Here is a 10,272-nt window from a genome sequence, read left to right as displayed (position 1 = left end):
GGTTGTCCAGGAAACCATCTTGCAACTGGCTGCCACGGACTGTGTTTCCAAGGAATCCTCAAGTTATAGCGACCCAACCAATTTCTCCAGAGAGTCTCAGCTACCACAATGGGCACAGGCTGAAGGACAAGGCCAAGAACAGGCTCTCACTCAGGGATGCAACAGGGGCCCTCTGGAACTCTTCCTGGATCAACTGCTGATGGAAGTTCGAGTGGAGACGCTCTCCCCAGGCCCTGTACATCTGGAAGGTGCAGTTCAGCAAATGGATGCAACACCTGAGCTGCCTCTCTCTCAAGAAGAATATGAGGCTCTGCTGGATATTCTCTGAGTCCCAGCCTGGAAGCTCCTATCCAGAAGACACCCGAAATCAACACTTGAGAATGTAGACAGCCCAAAAAGTATATGCATCAAAACCCCTATTACAGTGGGTGCTTTCGATGGAAGGCATCTTGCTTACTAGAAGGAGGAAATGCACGTGGGTTTTCCATGTGCAGTGCCTACATGAGGACCCTAGGATGAGGAAACGGGCTCTGAGCATGGGATTCTGCTGAAGGAGCACAGGGCAAGATCACCAGGGACTCCTAAAACATCAAGGAGGCCTAATGAAAAGCCCAACTGACAGAACACACCATTGAACTGGCTCCAGCAGACTCCAGGAAATCTCATGGGTCACCAGGTATAGGCTACACATCTCAGGACACTGAACCAGGAAGGAGTTATGAAGACTTCTTCCTTGGGACTAAGAACTGCTGCACTTCTTACCAATGCCTTATGCTTAGCTGTGAGTTGACTAACAAACCACCCATTCTATATGTACTCCTAGCACATTTGTTTAGTTTACTTTTGTTTTGTTTTGTCTTGCTTTGTTCTACTTCCCATTGCATTCAATAAAGTTTTGCATTGTTTGTTTGTTTGCTTGCTTGCTTGTTTGCTTGTGTGTTTGTATGGGTGGTTGAATTGGCTGTTTGCTTTAGGCATGAGCTTTCCAATTCAAAGGGTGGTAAGACTTGGGAAGGCAGTGAGGCGGGATGAGAGGTCTGAAAGGGAAATAACAAGGAAAGCTGATCAGTGTTCAATGCAGACATGGCACTGTTTGCTAAAGCAAACAAGCAGGGAAAATGTCAACCTAAAGAAGAGTGTGTGTAAGGCCACAAAACTGTAAATGAACATCATCCTGGAAATGGAGTGCAACCAAAGTATCGTGAACAATTCATTCCAGGATTGACACTGATTCAATCAGACGAGCCGAATACCTTCCTCCTCCCACAGTGAGGTGTATCCCACACTCTCAGGTATCCGTCTTTTATCCTTGAGTTTCCCAAGCCTAGCACGGCCCTGCATTCCCTAATGTGAGGTCCCTCCAAACCCACCTGAAGACTGCAATTGCCTAGAGGTAGGCAGTTGTCCTTGGGTGCATGCAGCCACATTGCCTCAAGGAGCATAGGGCTTATACAGGTCTTTCAGCACAGGTTTGGGTCTTTTGTTCCACATTCACAAGTCAGACTTGCTGGCCCGGTTTTTGTGTATGCTCGTGTGTGTGTGTGTGTGTGTGTGTGTGTGTGTGTGTGTGTGAGTGTGTATGTGTATGTGTGTGTTATTTGTATTTCTGTTATTTGTGTGTGTTTGCATGTGCATGTGTGAGTGTCTGTGTGTGTGTGCTTGTTTTGTGTGTGTGTTATTTGTATTTGTGTTATCTCTGTGTGTGTATGTGTGTGTGTTTGTGTGTGCCTGTGTGTGTTTGTGTGTGCGTGTGTGTGTGCTTTGTTGTGTGTGTGCTATTTCTATTTGTGTTATTTGTATGTGTCTGTGTGTGTGTTTGCGTGTGTGTGTGTGTGTGTGTGTGTGTTTGCACCTTTGTTTGCATTTAACATGTTAATGGTGAGAATTCCTGAAAATCTGGCCCAACTGTTCTGACAGGAAATGCATGAATGCGCATTCCCGAATCTCTACATGAACTATTGTGGTTTTTGGCCTATTTGCCTGTGTAAAAGACTTTTTTCTGCATGTGCTATTCTCTTCTCTCGGTTTAATAGAGTTCTGTTGCTCCCAACTACCACCTAGCCCTACAAGAAGGAAAGAAGTGCCATGACATGCATGACCCCTGGAAGTGATATCCTTGGTTCTCAGGACAAGTGGTTGGGATCCTCAGTTGGGGGGTCTTCTCTTTCCAACCTGTGTGGATCCAGATGGGATGAGATCAGCACGGATTCAACTTGGCTAGTGATACCACCTAAGGCACAGTCCACTCTGCCTTCCTCTTCTGAAGCCGGCTTACCACCTCCACGATTTCCTGGATACTCTGCCCAAAGCCAGGAAGGACCTATGGTGCTCCCTCCTTGGACGATCTGTCTGCTGGATTCTTGATTCCTAGGACATTTATTGTGCTTCCTTGTTCTGTGTCCAGAATGGCATGCAAGGGACTGCGAGACTTTGGGAGAGACTTTGCTGAGTCTGATAGGTTTCTTGAGGTCTTGTTCCGGGTCTCCCGTTCTCAGGTGGGAGGCTTGGCAGGTGTAGAGCTTCCTGGCATGACCTTGATTCAAGGAGGACGACTGTAGCCCACGGCTCCTTTCGAGTGGGCGGAGCTCCGGGAGCAGAGAGAGAGGTATATAAGGGCAGGGGTCCCAGCCCTACGGCTGGCATTTGCTAAAGCTTGCGCTTGCTCTGGAGCGGTCCTGACTATATTCTCCAGCTTGAGGACTCCTGGCATCGAATCCTTAGGAGCATGGAAGCTGGAAGCAATGTGGATAGCAGCTGTGTGCTGCGGGAATCCCGGCGCAGGAAGACGGTTTGGCAGGCCTGGCAAAGGAAGGCCCTGCTATCAGCTTTCAGCAAGAACAAATACCCGAGCTTCTGGGACAGGCAGGAACTGGCCAGGCAAATACAGCTCCCTGTGTCCCGCATCCGAGTGTGGTTTCAGAACCAAAGAAGTCGCTCTGGAGAGGTGAGGCACGGCCCAAAGCGGTCCAGCAGAGGCTCCATTCCGCTAGCCTCCCAAGAGCTCGAGGAAGGGTTTGGCTCCAGGTCACAAGGTAGCAGCATGCCCTCGGACAGCAGAAGGCCTCGCACTCGACTCAACTTGCAACAGCGCAGGATCCTAGTGCAAGCCTTTGAGAGGAACCCGTTGCCAGGCTTTGCTACCAGGGAGCAGCTGGGCCAAAGGACAGGTTTGAATGAGGACACGATCCACATATGGTTTCAGAACAGAAGAGCGCGGCAAGCCCGCGCTCCAGATCAAGATGTGCCTGCTTCACAAGTGCAGGATGTGGCAACTGGAGGTCTCAGTGGCAAGGATGAGGCAGCACCGGACAACCTGTTATTGATGGCTGCTGCAGGAGGTGTGGGCATGGAGAACTCGAGCTCCAGCGACCAGCCCCACTTCCACGAAGAGTCCCAGCATCCCCAAGTGGCACTGCCCGAAGGACGAGGCCAATCACAGACAGCCACTCAAGCATACGAGCCAGGAACTCTGGAACTCCTCCTTGATGAACTGCTGGAAGAAGACCAAGTGGAGGGTGACAGGCCATTCCCTGTGGATCTGGATGGAAATCCTGGTGGCAAGGAGCACGCGGTTGTCCAGGAAACCATCTTGCAACTGGCTGCCACGGACTGTGTTTCCAAGGAATCCTCAAGTTATAGCGACCCAACCAATTTCTCCAGAGAGTCTCAGCTACCACAATGGGCACAGGCTGAAGGACAAGGCCAAGAACAGGCTCTCACTCAGGGATGCAACAGGGGCCCTCTGGAACTCTTCCTGGATCAACTGCTGATGGAAGTTCGAGTGGAGACGCTCTCCCCAGGCCCTGTACATCTGGAAGGTGCAGTTCAGCAAATGGATGCAACACCTGAGCTGCCTCTCTCTCAAGAAGAATATGAGGCTCTGCTGGATATTCTCTGAGTCCCAGCCTGGAAGCTCCTATCCAGAAGACACCCGAAATCAACACTTGAGAATGTAGACAGCCCAAAAAGTATATGCATCAAAACCCCTATTACAGTGGGTGCTTTCGATGGAAGGCATCTTGCTTACTAGAAGGAGGAAATGCACGTGGGTTTTCCATGTGCAGTGCCTACATGAGGACCCTAGGATGAGGAAACGGGCTCTGAGCATGGGATTCTGCTGAAGGAGCACAGGGCAAGATCACCAGGGACTCCTAAAACATCAAGGAGGCCTAATGAAAAGCCCAACTGACAGAACACACCATTGAACTGGCTCCAGCAGACTCCAGGAAATCTCATGGGTCACCAGGTATAGGCTACACATCTCAGGACACTGAACCAGGAAGGAGTTATGAAGACTTCTTCCTTGGGACTAAGAACTGCTGCACTTCTTACCAATGCCTTATGCTTAGCTGTGAGTTGACTAACAAACCACCCATTCTATATGTACTCCTAGCACATTTGTTTAGTTTACTTTTGTTTTGTTTTGTCTTGCTTTGTTCTACTTCCCATTGCATTCAATAAAGTTTTGCATTGTTTGTTTGTTTGCTTGCTTGCTTGTTTGCTTGTGTGTTTGTATGGGTGGTTGAATTGGCTGTTTGCTTTAGGCATGAGCTTTCCAATTCAAAGGGTGGTAAGACTTGGGAAGGCAGTGAGGCGGGATGAGAGGTCTGAAAGGGAAATAACAAGGAAAGCTGATCAGTGTTCAATGCAGACATGGCACTGTTTGCTAAAGCAAACAAGCAGGGAAAATGTCAACCTAAAGAAGAGTGTGTGTAAGGCCACAAAACTGTAAATGAACATCATCCTGGAAATGGAGTGCAACCAAAGTATCGTGAACAATTCATTCCAGGATTGACACTGATTCAATCAGACGAGCCGAATACCTTCCTCCTCCCACAGTGAGGTGTATCCCACACTCTCAGGTATCCGTCTTTTATCCTTGAGTTTCCCAAGCCTAGCACGGCCCTGCATTCCCTAATGTGAGGTCCCTCCAAACCCACCTGAAGACTGCAATTGCCTAGAGGTAGGCAGTTGTCCTTGGGTGCATGCAGCCACATTGCCTCAAGGAGCATAGGGCTTATACAGGTCTTTCAGCACAGGTTTGGGTCTTTTGTTCCACATTCACAAGTCAGACTTGCTGGCCCGGTTTTTGTGTATGCTCGTGTGTGTTTGTGTGTGTGTGTGTGTGTGAGTGTGTATGTGTATGTGTGTGTTATTTGTATTTCTGTTATTTGTGTGTGTTTGCATGTGCATGTGTGAGTGTCTGTGTGTGTGCTTGTTTTGTGTGTGTGTTATTTGTATTTGTGTTATCTCTGTGTGTGTATGTGTGTGTGTTTGTGTGTGCCTGTGTGTGTTTGTGTGTGCGTGTGTATGTGCTTTGTTGTGTGTGTGCTATTTCTATTTGTGTTATTTGTACGTGTCTGTGTGTGTGTTTGCGTGTGTGTGTGTGTGTGTGTGTGTGTGTGTGTGTGTTTGCACCCTTGTTTGCATTTAACATGTTAATGGTGAGAATTCCTGAAAATCTGGCCCAACTGTTCTGACAGGAAATGCATGAATGCGCATTCCCGAATCTCTACATGAACTATTGTGGTTTTTGGCCTATTTGCCTGTGTAAAAGACTTTCTTTCTGCATGTGCTATTCTCTTCTCTCGGTTTAATAGAGTTCTGTTGCTCCCAACTACCACCTAGCCCTACAAGAAGGAAAGAAGTGCCATGACTTGCATGACCCCTGGAAGTGATATCCTTGGTTCTCAGGACAAGTGGTTGGGATCCTCAGTTGGGGGGTCTTCTATTTCCAACCTGTGTGGATCCAGATGGGATGAGATCAGCACGGATTCAACTTGGCTAGTGATACCACCTAAGGCACAGTCCACTCTGCCTTCCTCTTCTGAAGCCGGCTTACCACCTCCACGATTTCCTGGATACTCTGCCCAAAGCCAGGAAGGACATATGGTGCTCCCTCCTTGGACGATCTGTCTGCTGGATTCTTGATTCCTAGGACATTTATTGTGCTTCCTTGTTCTGTGTCCAGAATGGCATGCAATGGACTGCGAGACTTTGGGAGAGACTTTGCTGAGTCTGATAGGTTTCTTGAGGTCTTGTTCCGGGTCTCCTGTTCTCAGGTGGGAGGTGTGGCAGGTGTAAAGCGTCCTTGCAGGACCTTGATTCAAGGGTCTGGAGTCGACTGTAGCCCACGGCTCCTTTCGAGTGGGCGGAGCTCCGGGAGCAGAGAGAGAGGTATTTAAGGGCAGGGGTCCCAGCCCTACGGCTGGCATTTGCTGAAGCTTGTGCTTGCTCTGGAGCGGTCCTGACTATATTCTCCAGTTTGAGGACTCCTGGCATCTAATCCTTAGGAGCATGGAAGCTGGAAGCAATGGGGATAGCAGGCTTTGCTACCAGGGAGCAGCTGTGTGAGAGGATAGGTTTGCCTGAGGACACGATCCACATATGTTTTCAGAACAGCAGAGCGCGGCAAGTCCGAGCTCTAGATCAAGATCTGCCTGCTTCAGCAGTGCAGGATATGGCATTGGAGGTCTCAGTAGCAGGGATCATGAGGCAGCCCAGGATATCTTGTTTCCACTTGCTGCTGTAGGTTGTATGGTCATGGAGTACTCGAGCTCTAGTGAACTGCCCACCTCCTGCAGAGAATCCCACCATTCCCAATGGCACAGCCAGAAGAACCATGCCAAGCAGAGACATATACTCAAGCAACCCGCTCAGTCCCTCCAGAGCTCCTCCTTTATGAACTGCTGGAAGTAGGTCAAGTGGAGGATCATGAGCCACTCTCTCTTAATCTGGATGGAAGTTCTGGTGGCAAGTAGCACGAGGGTGTCAGGAAATCTTTTGCAACCTGTGCCCAGGATTGTGTTTCCATGGAAAACTCGAGTTCTCGCGACCCATCCACTTTCTGCAGATAGTCTCAGCACAGTCAAAAAGACCAGGCTAAACACAGCCTCTCATTCAAGCATGCAACAGTGGCCCTCCTCACCCCTCCCTGTTCAGCTGCTGACTAAAGTCCAAGTTGAGAAGTATGCCCCAGTCCTTTGGATCTGGAAATACAAGGTAGCAAATGGACACAATTCCCAAGCTGCATCTCACTCTAGATGAGAGTAATGGATGATTTATCTAGTACATCTTACTCTTAGTCATATATGTATTTGAGGGATATGTCTTTAGGATTGGAGTTGTGAGTACTGGTTTGGTATCGCCTCCATATAGGTAAAACACACACCTGCAAACAGCACTACCTATCACATATAGCAATATAGTCCTTCCCTTAATGGCAAATTCATTTACACTTAAATGGCGAAGTCTGCCCCCTCTCTGCTACACACAAATCATGGTTGTGCTTTTCTTTAAGGGTAATATCCATTTAAAAATGACTAATATGTTCTTTATCTATCTGTGTCCATTCTTTTGCTGGCAAATTTGTTTGTGTTGTTTTTCACAGTTGACTTATGCTTCTTTCTATAAATTTGGCACATTTTCTTTATCCATCTTTCCACTGAGGGGAAATGTAGGCTTTTTCCAATTTCTGGCTATTATTTATAAAGCTTGTATGAGCTTTAGCCTTCTGGACAGGAACTATCTTGTCTAAAGTAGACTTCTAATTAAATGTTTGAAAGGTAGTGTATTGTTGTGAGTGCTGCTTATTCTTGCATACTAATAGGCTCTTGTTGATGAAGCATCAGACTTTAGAAACACCGCAAATGGATTGGAAGACATTGCTAAAAGAGTGATTTAAATACCTTCAATTTTTTCAAGATGGATTTTAAAATGTATGTATTAAAGTTTTTATGTAAGTATTCAACTGCAGATATTCACAGTCAAATCTGTCAGAATCTTATATCTTTCCTAAGGGAAGAAAGGTGCAGTCGGGGAAGATATTCCTTCATTCTCACAGGGGAAACATAAGCCTGAATGTGTTCATACATAGATGCATCTTCATGATATTTAGTTCATATTTATTTCCAAGTAGACTCAGAAAATGTTGACAGTCCATTGCCTTGTAAGATCTACCCAAGTGCATCTGTACCACTACACTTGTATTCTGCAACATTTGTGTCTGCTTTATTTGTGTATTTTCTGACATAGACTCTTGTACTGCTGCATCTTCCATTTTGCATTCATTGTGATGCAACTATATCAGAGACAAATATTATCTCTGCATCTTTTAGTAAAAAATTCAAAAGTATCCAAAGCAAGCTGCCAAATTCTCAAGTACATGAAACATTTCAAAACAATACTGAGGGCATAGTATAATTTTGCTTTGAATTAAATGCCTTATCAATAATTCATACTCCTATTAAATATGTGATATATCACAAATACATTAATACAAATAATTACCAATTTCTAAAATAGAAGGAAATAAATATACCTGAGAGCATTTCCATATTTAAATCAAAGTTTTTATTGTAACAAGCATCCTCTCCATCTAAAAATGAATTTTCACTTAATTTTGAAGCAAAAAAAAGATGGGAAAGTATTCCTATAAATAACCTAAGTGTAGAAACACTACCTTGTGCAGAAAGCTGATAAATCAAAGAGGTGATGTTAAAAGCAAATGGTCCAGCAGTCAGCAACTTATGGATAATAGACTTACGGATAATAGCAGTCACAACTGCTATGAGGAATTGAAACAATCAAAGTTCATCTGGCATTAGGTATAACTTGAAGGTCAGAGATAGCACATATCAATAAAAATAAGGAGAAACTGGTTTCACAAAATTTTCAATATGAACACTTGTAACAAACAATAAATTTATGGGCATAAAGATTCAAAATGGTTGGAGGAAGAGGACAGAGTCAAAATACGCATAAGATAATAATCTCTGGTAAACCATCTAATGGATATTAAGAAAAATTGGATCCTATATATGTTAGTGCTTGTCGCTTTGGAAATCAATATGGCATGTTCTCAAAAAATTGGGAATTTATTTACCTCAAGACCAGGTATACCATTACTATGTATATACACAAATAACACTCTACAATACCATCAGGACACTTGTTCACCTTGTTCAAAGCAGCTTTATTCATAATACCCAGAAACTGGAAACCACTTATATTTCCCCTCAATGGAAAGATGGATGAATGGAATATGGTAAATTTACCGAATGATGCATAAGTCAACTGTTAAAAACAACACCAACATGAAACTTGCCAGCAAAAGAATGAACACTAATAAAGAAGGTACTAGTCACTTGTAAGTGGATATTATCCTTAAAGTAATAACCATATTATTATCCAAAGACCCAAAGGACCTAAGTAACAAGGATGACTCCCCTGGGGACACATGATTCTCACTAAGAAGAGAAACCAAAATAGACAGACCAGGTCCATGAGGAAAGTGAGCTGCGTATGTATAGGTTTGGGGATGGGAACAGGAAGGATCAGGTGTGGGGAGGACTGAGGGAGAGAGTACTGAAAGAGACCATTGGAATGGGAGCTTTGCTCACCTCTGAGACAATTTTGAATCCTAGGGAAATGGAAACTCTCAGATATCCATGAGGATAACTCTGTCTAAGAGTCTTAGGAATGAGTATGTAAACCCTGAACTGGTTATCTCCAGTAACCAGCCAAAATTTGCAGTGGAGGTATTGAACACCAAGCCAGCCATAAAACCTTCAATCTTCAATTTGTCTTGCTTACAAGAATGGGCTGGTTAAAGTTGGTAAAGATATTGTGGGAATGAACAACCCTTGACTGGTTCACCTTTAAATCCATGCTATGAGGGGGAGCTCACCTGTGACTCTGTCTGGAGTGCCAGAAACCTGTCATGGCAGGTTGATATAGGAAAGCTGGCCTTTTGTGGAGAGAAACAGAATGTGTGTAGGCATGATAAGAAGGGATTTTGGAAGTAAGATTGAGAGGAGAAAAGGGAGGGAAAACAACCATCAGGACATAAATAAAAATGCATGGAAATAAAGAAGCATACTCACCCTGTAAATCTTTTCTCCCAAGAAATTGACTTACCTTAATTTTTCACCAGGACATCTATTTCATCTTCAGATTTCTATTTATATATGTAGTGCTATAGTATATAGCTGTAAACCAGCACTCATATGTTGGAGCACAGGATTCCCAAATTGAGACTGGTATTGTTTGTCCTTATCTGTACATCATAACAAAAATCAATGGGGGGCTTAAAGATTTTATTTTTATTTGTCTTACCTGTGGTGATCAATGCCTTCATTAATGGATGTTGGGCCAGGGATTTAAGCAGGAGGAAAGGCAGAGAACATAGAGGAAATGCTGGCTTCTCACTTTCTATTCATGGCTGGGTTGCTTTACATATAAATATACAACTCTGGACCAACTTTAAGAGTT

The sequence above is a fragment of the Rattus norvegicus genome, chromosome 20, assembly GCF_036323735.1.
Source record: "Rattus norvegicus strain BN/NHsdMcwi chromosome 20, GRCr8, whole genome shotgun sequence".
Classification (NCBI taxonomy): domain Eukaryota; kingdom Metazoa; phylum Chordata; class Mammalia; order Rodentia; family Muridae; genus Rattus; species Rattus norvegicus.
This window is presented reverse-complemented; position numbering follows the sequence as displayed.